The sequence below is a fragment of the Diabrotica virgifera genome, chromosome 5 (genome assembly GCF_917563875.1).
Source record: "Diabrotica virgifera virgifera chromosome 5, PGI_DIABVI_V3a".
In the NCBI taxonomy this organism is placed as follows: domain Eukaryota; kingdom Metazoa; phylum Arthropoda; class Insecta; order Coleoptera; family Chrysomelidae; genus Diabrotica; species Diabrotica virgifera.
The window spans coordinates 197,007,546-197,022,489 of NC_065447.1; the positions used below are offsets into that span (position 1 = coordinate 197,007,546).

At 32.6% G+C, this 14,944-nt stretch overlaps 1 protein-coding gene across 2 annotated transcripts in view; it reads left to right on the forward strand.

Annotated features, from left to right (window-relative positions):
- LOC114324907 (uncharacterized) overlaps nucleotides 1-14,944 on the forward strand; it is a 359,531-nt gene that overhangs the window by 59,168 nt on the left and 285,419 nt on the right. The window contains exon 1 of one of the 2 annotated variants that reach the window (XM_050651735.1): nucleotides 4,961-5,233. The exons of the other annotated variant lie outside the window; for it this stretch is intronic. The gene's annotated coding sequence lies outside the window, so the exon portion shown is untranslated. Of the gene's footprint in view, nucleotides 1-4,960; nucleotides 5,234-14,944 lie in introns of those variants that run through there. 2 annotated transcript variants of the gene reach the window in all.

Sequence of the window (14,944 nt, forward strand, 5' to 3'; positions counted from 1 at the left end):
AAAAAAGGTTGTAGTGCCAAATGTGGATGTAAAAAAGTCAGGTTGATGTGTTCTCTAGCGTGTACCAACTGCCAAAGTCAGTCTTGCTTAAATGTCCAGTTTAGTACAACAGAGGAAGACTCCTGTGATTTTAATAAAGATACCAATGACTCACTCACATTTGAACAATTTTTTAACATCCAGCAAGAGGAAGAGGAAGAAGATGAAATCGAAGAAGACTTGACTGTTGAAGTAGACTTTCAAGAATATGAATCTGATTAAAATATCTAAAGAAATCAAAACAATAGTTAACCTAATAATAAATAGCAATATCAATAATCAATATCAATAATAAGGTAATATGTAATATCTAGAACTTGACCGGTATTGTTTCCTTAAATTATCCTAAAATTGTCAAAACAGTTAGTGGAGTAGGCATACAGGGGAAACCACGATAAAAAACGCGCCGAGTACACTACCCCACAGGTGGTGTGGAAACGTGTGCATATCATGTATAATGTGACTCTTAGAATCGCGATATCTCAGGAAGGGCAACTCTTAGGAAAAAAATAGTAAGGGCTATTTTTGTAGAGAATTTTAAGATCTACAACTTTGGTTTAAGGTTCTTTTTTGATAAAACTTACCGTTTTCGAAAAAAATCCAAAAAATCTCAAATTTTGTCTTTGACCCCAGATACCTTTTGTTGCACACATGGGATCGATGGGGACTTTTAAAACTTTATTTGTTATGGTATACCCTAGCTCTCCACCAAAATTTGGCTCTCCGGCAATTTTTTTTATTTTAAATGTCTATATAGACCGGGTTATCAGTGATCTGGAGTATGTTCCGCATCCTGAGCCTTTTTCCATTTTGGAGCCATTTTATAGAGTTTGTCGAAGACAGGGTTTAATTGAGTCGCAGCCTGCCTTTAGCAGGGGTAGTGCCGGATTAACCATTTGGCGGACTAGGCGGCCGCCTAGAGCAGAGCCCGGGCACTTGATGGGGCCCGCATCCCACACAAATGCATTAATTAATATTTAATTATTTAAGCAGTTATTAAAAAAAATTTAAAATGTTAAAAAAATTTAAATAGGGCTGAGACAAAAAAAAATAAAATGGTTAGTTTATGATTTCCAATCAAACTCAGTTTTTTGCTTTGTTTTTTGTCAAATATCAGAAAAATACAACCGACTTTAAGACAAATTAAGCAGTTACCTTTAAAGGCATTTTTATATTCCATGTTCTAATCATTCCCTCAATTTGGTAATCAATTTTGCAAGCAAATTTTGATAAAAGCTGGTAATTATTTTGGTATGGTACGTTTTTTTTTCTTCAATTTCTACCCACCGATGGGCCTTATAGTCCATTCACTCACGGTAAAATATTGCAAAACCTCCGGATTTTAAAGAACCTTTGGATTTGAAACAAGAGCTTGGATTGACATGAAATTTGGTATAAGCATAGCTAACACGTCAAATAAAAAAGTGATATTGTGCCAATGTGTGTTTTTGCTCTACGGTTGAGTCCACCCCTTCTCGGGGGGGAAAAAATATACCGTCAAAATACGTCCGGAAGTGGATAAACTGACTAATTCTAAGTAACTTTTGTTCAATAATCAAGTGAATATCTTCATTTTTCAACAAAAAATAACACCTTTTTAGACGGTTTTTCGCAAATAACTCAAAAAGTAAGTATTTTATCGAAAAAATATTCTTAGCAAAAATATAGCTTTTAAAAATTGAAAATTATTTGTCAAATTCCAAATCGAATATTTCAACGTGAAATAATTAAAAAATGAAGCACTTTTCATGGAAAACTCATCATAACTTGTTTAAATGTTTTAAAAAAGCATTATTCTTGTTTTTTAAAAAAAATTCTATCATAAAAAGTAAGCAAGATACGCTTAGAATAAAGTTGATCCCATTTTTTGGGTAAAAAATACTGGTGAAAATAACCCCCTAATTAGCATCCTAAATGAAATTAATCCTTACCGCTTCACAAGCTACTTTACTTATGTATGGTTTATATGCTCTGTAAATTTTATCGGTATAAAGTGCTTATTTACAAAAGGGCTGTAGTAGAAAGGGCTTGAACAAGTCACTAATCACGAGTGTATGCAATTTTTTTTATTTGGCTTAATGCCTCGACAACTAATGGCCATTGGCATGGTACAGTGGATTTTTCCAATCAGGTACCTAGTGTAGTGGGTAGTGTGTGTGTTGAGTAAATGTCTTGTTACTTAGCAAAGTCGTCATTGTTTTTGCAAAGAGACGCTAATTGTATCCGAACGTCTGCGGTCCCTCCGGTGAGTAACGATCCAACAAGGATAGAAACTATTTTCATTAATTAATTTTTAATAAATGAAAAATCCTCTACCCAGGGTATGCAAATTTTGAACAGTCATATCTTAACCAATTTTTATCTTCCAAAAAAGCAAAAATCTGAAATATTCAGAAAATCAAAGCCTATATTTTTTACTCTTTAAGATTTTTGGTAGGACTAATAATTTTTAAGATATGTATTTTGAAAAAAAAAGACATTTTTTCTTTTTAAAATTTCAAAAAATTTGTTTTACTTTAAATCCCAATGTTTTGAAATATAAGCACTGTGAACCGGTGAAACTTACAGATCATATAAATAATATACAGTGGAACCTCGATTATTCGTCTCTCTATTAACCGTCACCTCTGTTAACCGTCAGGGTCCATACATAAGTTATATTGACTACATAAGTAAAAATTTAGTCATCAATTCATTTTGTTTGCGCATTGCGATAAGCCAAACGAAATTCGTTGAAATGTACACGTGCAGTTATGCCACCACCGCATTTTTTTATGTAAATAATTTTTGTTCTTATTCAGGGCTCTGGATTAAATTTCAATTTAAATAGGTAATGATAAATGATACCGTGCTTTTAGAGTTCAATTTTTTAGAATCGCAAGCCGAAAATAAAAACGCACAGCCCAATAATTATTATTAGATTTAATGATTTTACCTCGATTAAGAAATTCAGCCGTTGCAAAATGTGAAGTAACAATAAAACAACCAAAGATTTCGGAATATTTTAAATTAAATTGATTCTACTGTACTAACATAAATCCCTCCTATATTGTCAAATAAAACATACAAATACAATTTGAGAGTTATATGTACTACGAATTTTTATTTTTTTTAATGTTCTGTTAACCGTCTTTTCAATTATCCGTCATACCCTTGGTCCGGTGACGGATAATCGAGGTTCCACTGTACTTATAAGTTTTTTCAAGATTTTCAAAAATTTTCAAGATTTTTATGCCAAAAAAAGGAATCAACATTATTTTAAGCTTTACTTGCTTAGTTTTGATACTTAAAACTTGTTTAAAAAAAAAAACAAAAATAAAGCTTTTTAACACTTTAAAAAAGTTGTGATAATTTTTCACCGAAAAGTGCTTCATTTTTTGGTAATTTACGTTGAAATATTTGATTTGGAATTTGTCGAATAAGAATCTACTTTTCATTAGTTCCAGTTCTGCTTATACTGGGTCTACATACTTCTTACATACACCTTTTTTTAAATTTTGTATACGCTATATTTTTTCGATAAAATACTTAATTTTGAAGTTATTTGCGAAAAACCGTCTAAAAATGTGTTTTTCTACGGCCGTGCTAAAAGATCCACTTTCACGCACGCATTTCGTTTCCGAAAGTTGCACTTTCCCGCACGGCGTGCGTTAAAGTAAATTTTCCCGCACGCGTGCGGGAAAGTAAAATACCTTATAATAAGGCATTATAATATATTAGAATACATACAATAAACTAATATTTAGATATTATTTACTAATTTATTTCAAATTTATCTTATTGTGTTCATGTTTTAATGATATTAGCGCAATAATTCGATGAAATTATATTGAAAGTTTGGTTTTGACAACTTTGTCAAAGAATTAATTTGTGTATTTTAAGTTCTAAATAAAAATTGATATAACTCTATTTTTTGTGGCTTTTTTCCAAACGTACGGCCCTAGAAAAAATATTGTTCCTAACTTATGCGGAAAGTGTCTTCCCCGCACTCGACTGCTTGCCCGAACTCCGCTATCGCGTCGTTCGGGTCAACGACAGTCTCGTGCGTGAAAGTATCAGTTTCCACACTAGTTAGGAAAATAACTATGTTTTTTGTTGAAAAATGAACATATTCACTCGCGAATAACTCAAAAAGTATTGATTTAGTGAAAAAACTCGATAGAACAAAAGTCACTTAGAATTAATCAGTTATCCATTATTTTGAATGTATGTTTTTTCACCCCCGAAGAGGTGGCACTCATACCCAGGGCAAAATCACATATCGACACAATATCCCTTTTTGTCTTTGGCATATTAGCTATGGAATATTAATGAGAAGTTGTTGCGAAATGTAAAAAAAAAAGAAAAATGATCTTTTTTGCATTGTCGTAATTTATTTTTGGAGTAACTACTTCCCAAAACAACATAAATATCTGTAAATTTGTTTTAAGTAAATGGTCGATATAAAGGGGCCTACTTCTTATGGCCGCCTAGGGCCCCATGATGCCTTAAACCGTCACTGAGCAGGGGTAGCGCATCTATTAGGTCTCCTCGCCAGAAACAACATCTCACATAGCACATAGCCCATGCCTACATCAAAAATATTACTATATAAAAAGCTTTAAATAAAAGTTGTTCTTCTAGTTAACCCCGTACATTCGACTATATAATATTATGTGTTCGTGTTATCCAACCAGTTTCTTATCAATTCAAAACTAATTAAAACAATTAAACCATGCCTGTAATGTTGTTTTTCATATTTAACTGACAAACTTTTACATGATCAAAATAAGTCTTCCATTATCTCTCTTAGGAACGCAGAAAATCCCAGTTTGTGTTTATCACTTTTTTAGTCTATGACGTTGCATACACTTAATGATTTCGAGAGAAATAAAAACAACCTTGTAACCGATTTAGCGTTGTTTGTAGGTAAGCCAGCGTGCCTCAGTTTTAGTTTGATCGTGAACTTGATAGTTTACGGCATAAAAATAATTACTATTGCTTATGATTATTAAAACGAAGGAATCGAGTGAATAAGTCGAGAGTGTCTAAGCTTCAGATATGATCGAGATAATGGATAATAATGTGATTGTTAATTATAGTGCATTCATTTTACGTGAACAAATTTACAAATTAATAGTGCAATAAAAAAATAAACCGTATTGTGTGTGAGTTTGGATTATATCAAGGAATCTTTTTTTTTTCATACAAAGAGGTAAATATATAAATAGTAGATTTAAGGGACTTACAATAGCGTCATATAAATTTTTTTATACTTCCTTTGTTTGACGTGAATATTTTTTTATGCAGATTATTTGATAAAAACGAGTTTTTTTCGGGAATCGTGATTTAAACGCCAGGTGTACGTTACAGTATCTATTCTTTTTACGTAATTTAGAGATAATTTACAGCGGTACTTCAAGGTACAAATTATGATAATCACATCACATAACAAAAGAATATTTTGGTAAAGGAATAAATTACACTCCTTGACACTTGAAGCGGATAACTACTAGATCCAGATTTTCAAGTTGAAGAAATTGAACCGCTTGTGGTGCCCGCTGGGTGGATCGAGTAGCTCAATAGTACCATTTGTGGGCCCAAAACCGCATAAAGAAGGATTCTGCAAGAGGCTAATAACAGAGAACAAGGAGTAACCCCTTCTAAAAAACATTTTTACGCAATATGCGTAATATGCAATAGGAATAATGGAAAACGAATTGACAAGATGTTGATATGTCATAGAAGGGGATGTTTTCGTGTTACAAAATTGGAAGGACAAGGCCAGGTCGCTCAGTTCGGAAGAGATATGGAATGGGTCTTAACGGGGTGTTCATTGATATCCTCTTATTAGCTTAGAAATAGATCAAAATAGAAAAACCAAATAGAAATGAAATAATGGGCGCCACCGGTTTGAAAAAAAATGAAAACCGAAATATACAAAAATAGAAACTTTAAAAAAAGATAGCTCAAATCAAAAATTAACAAAAACATAGTAGTTAGGAAACAGAGGTTGAACCTTGCAAAATGGACACAAGTCCGGTTTTATTTTTTTTTTCTGTTATATCAAGGGGTGCTTATTATAAGACTAACTTTTTCTGAAAAAATTTCGCTCCGGAACCCCCTTTTCACCCCCTTTAAAGGGGGTAATTTGTGGTTTTTGCGGAATGTAGCCCTTCCTGTACCTTTTACAAAAAAATTTTTTTATAGAAATATGAAGAGGACTATATTTTATACGATTTATTTCCCGACAGCATATGTCTATCATCCACCGTTTAGAGGGGGTGGCGCCCCAAAGTTGACAAGTTTTTAAAAAAGATGTTTTAAAAATATATATATATATATATTTTCCCTAACTGTAACGGAAATTAAGAAGAAATTCTGCGACAATTATTCACAAATAAGTGACTGATTTTTTGGTATAGGTTTGACTAAAGGGTAATTGCCCTATTTTTAATTACAGGGTGTTTTAAATTTTAAAAAAACCCCTTTTTATACCATCTGAACCGTTTATGCTAGAGTAAAAAGACTTTCAGCGATTACCCATGTACTGGTGCTATTTACAATTTTGTATAATTCAGCCCCATTTTTCCCCGGAACCACCCAAAAAAAAAGAAGAATTAATAAATAAAGTGATTTTCTTGGAATCCTTCACACACAATGCCCTTTATTAATATGCTTCATATATCATTTTGTGCACGTTATTATTACCCATGCATGGACACCAAAAGCGATTTCCTAGCAACCTCTGTAGCCAAAAAAAAATAAATAAAATGGGGGTTGAAAATTCTTTTTTGTTTTTTGCTTTTTGATCCACATGGGCATATGCTTCATCAATAGTGCTTTTCAAAAATATATATGGTTATTGCAACATCCCTGCGGAAACCACCCCTATCCTTGAAAATATACTGCAGAAACTACCCCTATCCCTTGGCGAGCATGTTTTTACGATTTTCTCATTACCTATGCATTCTTTTTAAACAAAACTTATACAAGGTTAAAGAGCACTATTTACTCTAAAATTAGGTCTTATTCATTTTTTTCGTATAAGCAACCGTTACGGCACAATGGCGCCGTAAACCTAAGATATCCTTTGGCGGGCTCCAGTTTTTGTTTTTTTTTCGTCACCTGTTCGTTTTATTAATAAAGTACTTATGTAAAATAAAACAACACAGTGTAACCTACAAATTATGACCTATGCACATTTTACATTCTTTGCGCCCCAAAGCCACAGTGGTGGACAAAAATCAATTTTTGCATTTTTTCGCCACCTACACGCATTTTATTGCATTAATGCTACCTTAATAGTACAATATTCACCCTTAAGTGGTCGCTAAGCAGTGGCGGATCCAGGGAGGGGTGATCGGGGCGATCACCCCCCCCCTTCTCAAACCAAGTGATATTCTATTTAAAGATTAAAAAATATTCATTTATTTGTATAGAAATACTTTATTATTAGATATATTATATTATTATTTTTATAAGAATGGCGTACTTTTTATGCTTTAGTGACTGTGGCGGATCCAGCATCGTTAAGAGGGGAGTGCCAATTGGCTAAATTTTTATAAAAATAAATGAATATTTTTATAATCTTTAAATATAATATCACTTTGTTTAAGAGGGGGGGTGATCGCCCCCATCACCCCTCCCTGGATCCTCCACTGCTTAGTGACCACTTAAGGGTGAATATTGTGCTATTAAAGTAGCATTAATGCAATAAAATGCGTGTAGGGGGCGAAAATATGCAAAAACTGATTTTGGGCCACCACTGTGGCTTTGGGGCGCAAAGAATGTAAAATGTGCATAGGTCATAATTTGTAGGTTACACTGTGTTGTTTTATTTTACATAAGTACTTTATCAATAAAACGAACAGATGACGAAATAAATAACAAAAACTGGAGCCCGCAAAAGCATATATTATGAGGTTGACGGCGCCACTGTGCCGTAACGGTTGCTTATACGAAAAAAATGAATATGACCTAGTTTTTAGAGTAAATAGTGGTCTTTAACCTTGTATTAGTTTTGTTTAAAAATAATGCATAGGTAATGAGAAAATCGTAAAAACATGCTCGCCAAGGGATAGGGGTAGTTTCTGCAGTATATTTTCAAGGATAGGGGTGATTTCCGCAGGGATGTTGCAATAACCATATATATTTTTGAAAAGCACTATTGATGAAGCATATGCCCATGTGGATCAAAAAGCAAAAAACAAAAAAGAATTTTCAACCCCCCATTTTATTTATTTTTTTTTGGCTACAGGGGTTGCACTAGGAAATCGCTTTTGGTGTCCATGCATGGGTAATAATAACGTGCACAAAATGATATATGAAGCGTATTAATAAAGGGCATTGTGTGTGAAGGATTCCAAGTAAATCACTTTATTTATTAATTCTTCTTTTTTTTGGGGTGGTTCTGGGGAAAAAATGGGGGTGCATTATACAAATTTGTAAATAGCAGCAGTGCATGGGTAATCGCTGAAAGTTTTTTTACTCTAGCATAAACGGTCCAGATGGTATAAAAAGGGGTTTTTTAAAATGTAATACCCTGTAATTAAAAAAAGGGCTATTACCCTTAAGTAAAACCTATACCAAAAAGTCAATCAATTATTTGTGAATAATTGCCGCAGGATTTCTTCTTAATTTCCGTTACAGTTAGGGAAAAATATATATTTTTTTAAAAACATCTTTTTTAAAAACTTGTCAACTTTGGGGCGCCACCCCCGCTAAACGGTGGATGATAGACAGATGCTGTCGGGAAATAAATCGTAGAAAATATAGTCCTCTTCATATTTCTATAAAAGAAATTTTTTGTAAAAGGGGTGTTACTTTACCCCCTTTAAAGGGGGTAAAGGGGGTTAGAAATTTACCCCCTTTAAAGGGATGAAAATGTGGGTTCCGGGGCGAAACTTTTTCAGAAAAAGTTAGTCTTATAATAAGCACCCCTTGATATACCAGAAAAAAATAAAACCGGACTTGTGTCCATTTTGCAAGGTTCAACCTTTGTTTCCTACACTATAGTCAGTTATTACAAAACACATATACTTTTATATAAATGCAAATATAGCGTGACTTACCTAATCTCTTTATACAGAAAATTATTTGTACTTAGGAACAAGAGAAAGGGAATAAGATAATAATCAAATAATATTTTTGCAGATGAATCAAATAGTATTTATTGATATAAAAAAATTAAAAAGAAACTGTTAGATCTCTGGCAGATTTACAATATAAGAGATCCTGTTTACAGAAAGATAAAAAGTTAACAAAAAATTACCTTGTTGTATAGTCCTGTATTTCCTTATGGTTGATCTCCAAATTCCAAGGCACTGTTACACAACAGTCACATTACAAAAAATATACAGTGATGGTGATGAGCACGCTAATAACCGGCAAAATAGCTCAAAAGATGGAAAACATAATACATTGCGAAACAAAAAGAGATGAAACTAGTGGAGGTGGAAATTATCATTATAAACGTCTAAAATAACATTACATTACATAATTTCCCACCTTAAGACGAATCAGAGGAGTATGACAACTGTCACTGTGACAGTAGAATTTTATAAAATACTCCCGACACAGACGTCTAAAGGTGGGAAACTATGTAATGTAATATTAATTAATACGATTATAACGATAATTTCCACCTCCACTAATTTCATCTCTTTTTGTTTTGCAATGTATTATGTTTTCCATCTTTTGAGCTATTTTTCCGGTTATTGGCGCGCTCATCACTGTATATGTGGAAAGTACATCAGCTAGAGTTTTATGGAAAACTTTCAGCAACTGTTTCAAGTAAATAAATTGGTACTGCTCACAACAAAATAAAAAAAAACTTATTACTTCTTCAGTATGTTAAACTGAATCAAAAAAGGCAAAAACTGCTTCAGGCTTTTACGGCAATTTTAGCAACTGCGAACAAAAAAACTTCTAAATAACTTCTGACTGCGTGCAAAAAGATTAGCTATACCGACTGGATGAAATATCGCGTTCGCCTAAAAGCATTGAAACGCGGTGGTCCACGACTTGATTACGCCATGATGGTCAGTCTGTTGTAGAACACTTAACTCCACTACTAACAAAGATTTCTGCATTCTAAACTTGCACTCAAATTTGACTAAAACTGAACAATAACTTCGCTACTTAAAGTCTTCGGTAACCGCCTTTAGCGGCTACTGCCGAGGCTCCAGGAACTACTCTCGCCTCTCTCAATTCCAAAACTTGAATGCTCTCGAATCTAACTTAACTCAATGAATCTTTGCAAAATCAAAACGCTCCCCTTCCAAAAACTATCCCATTTCCTACCAATATTCCTCAATCAACCAACCATAGAATTAATACACTTCCCTAATTAAAATCTTGACCAAAAAGAAATTCAAAATACGTTTTGAGTTAAACCCTCCTACGTTCACCAAAAACATTCAATCCAATCACCAAAAGAATAAACAAACGGCTTGTAGCAACTTATACAACCTCTTTTTCCCATCAAAAATACCGATTCAGCAAAATGCAGCAATGTTTGCAGCTGCGGTCTGTGGGCGCTTCTGCAGCTCAAGGTTTTTCTCAAACGACTCAGCATAAACACAGCTGGGGCTTATTGACGAAAGCTAAGAAATCTTATCCCTTTTATCCGCTGCAAGTGAACGTGTTATACACTGGGGTGCAAAATTATCCGGACACCTTAAAAATGGGTCATTTTTGATGTCTCGAATTTCCTAAACCTGTTGTCCGATTTAAGTGATTTTTTTAATATATTATAGCCTTATTCTTTAGCAATATCGCTGTACATAATAGCATTGTTGCTAAACAGTTAAATTTTCATTGTATACCGGGTGTATCAATCAAACTGTGTTTTTTTCTCAAAGTTCGCATCAGCCTGTGGAATATTCTAGCATTTATAAAATACTGAAATTAAAATCCAACTATAGCCTCATGTTTTCTCAACAATTTGTTTTTTGATTCATTTGCTTGTGTTGGATAATAAAAAAGTTAGGTACTTTAACAACTAGCCATGTTTTTCATCAATACAACGTGTTTTTAAAGAATAATTGGCAAACTTTAAGGAGTAATTCTGCATGAAAGAATAATGACAGTTTGCTTTATCAACGATATGTCTGCAAATGCTTCGTTTCCGAGATAGGGGGTGTTGAAAGTTTTCTTACAAACTGACGATTTATTTATTGCTTTAAAACCGGTTGAGGTATGCAAATGAAATTTGGTGGGTTTTAAGAAGTAGTTAGTGCACATTTTTTGACATACAATTAGGAATTTAATATTCACCATTGGCGCGCATACGGGTAATATGAGAGCTTATATTACCCGTATGCGCGCCAATGGTGAATATTAAATTCTTACTTGTATGTCAAAAAATATACAATAACTACGTCTTAACACCCACCAAATTTCATTTGCATATCTGAACTGGTTTTTAAGCAATAAATAAATCGTCAGTTTGTAAGTAAATTTCAACACCCTCTATCTCAGAAATGAAACATTTGCGGATATAGGTTTATAAAGCAAACTGTCATTATTTTTTCATGTAGAATTACCCCTTAAAGTTTGTCACACTTATTTAGAAACACCCTGTATTGATAAATAACATGGCTAGTTGTTAAATTTCCTAACTTTTTTATGGTCCTACTTAAGCGAATGAATCAAAAAACATAATGTTGAGGAAACATAAGGCTATAGTTGGGTTTTTATTTGAGTATTTTACAAATGCTACAATATTCCACAGGGTGATGCACAGTTTAAGAAAAAAACATAGTTTCATTGGTACACCCGGTATGCAATGAAAATTTACCTGCTTATCCACTATATTATTACAGCGATATTGATAAAGAATAAGGCTATAACATATTAAAAAATCACTTAAATCGGACAACAGGTTTAGGAAATTCTAGACATAAAAAATGACCCATTTTTAAGGTGTCTGGTTAATTATGCACCCCAGTGTAAAAACAATCCCAGCTTTAAAATAAACATACTTTAGTCGCCAAGACACTCACGGACTCCTTATTGAACAATTTATGGCTAAAACTCTTTTGTGGGTTGAACTCTATATAAACATAATGGAACTGGAACAATTTTCGACGACAACACGCGTGGTTTAACATACGCAGTCTTCCTTTGAGAAATAAAAATCATATATTCGCCAGAAATAAACATTTCTGCCGATGATTGATCTAATATTGTAGTCTGGGCAGATTGTCGGTGAATAGGCCATTTTTGAGGAAACTTATTTACCAGCAGTTTCATTGCTGGAATCGAATCTTATGATTCTATATATTAATAATATAGGTACCTATGCAAGTCCGCAGATAGTGTGCTACTTTTTTTATAAACAAAATGGCGCCCGAAAATCGTATTTTTTTCAATTTTTGCTATATAACTCCAAAGATTTTAACTTTACACCAAAAACACCCAAATGAAAATTCACCGTAATTAAATTCTGCATAGAAACGTGTTTTTCCCGATTTACTTCGACGAAAATTTTCCCCGGAAAATGCGGGTTTTTCCAAAAAAATCTTTAATTTTCAACTAAAATTTTAGGTAAGTAATTGTTTATCAATAATTAAATAACTTTGTAATATAAAAGCTCTTTTCGCATAGATTATAATTACAGAAGCCGATGGAAACTGAATGAACAATTTAGCAACAATTGAATTATTAATTAAAAATTTACGGTCGCTATAATAACCACAATAATTATGATACATAAGAATAACAATGATTTTTGTATAAAAATACACTGTACCTATCTAATGTAGTTCACAGAATTGAAATTGGACTATTTAAACGGCCTCAGGAATATTTTAAAATTATAAACAATTTTTTGGCTTATAAACAAATAGAATATCTCGGGAAAAATTGATGCAACCGGTCAAAGTTGACAGACATTTACGGCAAAGATATAAACGATGGGATCATAATTTTCAAACCATCACCTTTTTATTTTTGTCCTCTTTCTCTACACCAATTTGCATATCTTTAAAATACGCATACTTAACATATATTCTTATAATAAAAACTATCAACATTACGAGTGAAAATTGTCAAAAATAGCAAAATTCCAATCAAAAATTAGGTTGGAGAAAATGTAATCTCAAAGTTCAAAATCGGTATACGTTAAAAAAAATGCATTTTCTCGGCTTCCCATGGAGCAATTTTCTTCATTTTTTTTTGTTCCCAAGTAACTCGAGTAGAGCCATCTAACTAACGCATTATTAAATGTCAAAGTTGCTTCTGTTTTGTTATAATAAATTAAATTATTTATTATAACAAAATTTTTAATTTGTTTAAATAAAGATTGTTTAAAAAATTATACAACTTTCAAATGAGAATATTTGTGTTTTTAACGTTAAAAGGTACACTTGTAGTAAGTTTATCTAAAGAAAGTCTGCACCTGGAAAAAATATGTAGTTTTCTTTTCTTATAAATAAATTAATCTATTATAACAAAACAAAAGCAAGTCTGACATTTAATAATGCGTTAGTTAGATGCCTCTAGTCGAGTTACTTGGGAACAAAAAAAATGAAGAAAATTGCTCCATGGGAAGCCGAGAAAACGCATTTTTTTAACGTATACCGATTTTGAACTTTGAGATTACATTTTCTCCAACCTAATTTTTGATTGGAATTTTGCTATTTTTGGCAATTTTCACTCGTAATATCGATAGTTTTTATTATAATAATATATGTTATGAGTATTTTAAAGATATGAAAATTGGTGTGGAGAAAGAGGACAAAAATAAAAAAGGGATTTTTCGAAAATTATGATCCTAATGTTTATATATTTGCTGTAAATGCCGGTCAATTTTGACCGGTTGTATCTCAGGAACCACTTATCACAATTAAACGTTTTTGCTTTTAAAAGAAGCGTCCTGCCGCTTTTTTTTCCAATACCGTTTTTATGATTTAATGTAATTTAATATTTCCCGAGATATTCTATTTGTTTATAAGCCAAAAAATTGTTTCTAATTTTAAAATATTCCTGAGGCCGTTTAAATAGTCCAATTTCAATTCTGGAAACTACATTAGATAGGAATAATTCAATAATTGTTGCTAAACTGTTCATTCAATTTCCATCGGCTTCTGGAATTACAATATATGCGAATAGAGCTTTTATATTACCAAGTTATTTAATTATTGATAAACAATTACTTACGTACCTATCTAAAATTTTAGTTGAAAATTAAAGATTTTTTTGGAAAGACCCGCTTTTTCCGGGGAAAATTTTCATCGAAGTAAATCGGGAAAAACACGTCTCTATGCGGAATTTAATTACGGTGAATTTTTATTTGGGTGTTTTTGGTGTAAAGTTAAAATCTTTGGAGTTATAGGAATTGAAAAAACCACGATTTTCGGGCGCCATTTTGTTTATAAAAAAAGTAGCACACTATCTGCGGACTTTGCATACCTATATTATTAATATATGAGTCGCTCAGAAGCAGAGTGGCCTAAGTGTAAAATTGATGTTTTGAGATATCGGCAAATAAAGAATTGAGCTAAAAATGAAACCAGTTTTTTTTATTAAACAGTATTATTTTATTCACTTACACAAACATTTCTGGAACCTAATACATTATATGAGTCGAATGCGCAAAAAATTAACAAAAAAAATCTTTTTTTTCTATAAAAAAAAGTCAGTTGGGCCACTATGTCAAATATTAAGCTTTTACGAAAAAACATAAAACTTTCACTTGGGTCACCTATTCATCTGTTTCCGATCCAATATCATTATCTACTGCCTCCACGTTTGTCTTCAGGTTTATGTAAAATTCATGATAGACCGGCGGAATGTAAGGAAGAAGACTCTGAAGGTCTTTATACTTTAGTTGCTCTATGGGTCTTGCAGCAGGATAGAGGATGTCCAAGTAGAAGTCTTCTCTTTTTATCTGAAAGACGTCTGTTCTTTTTTTGTGACG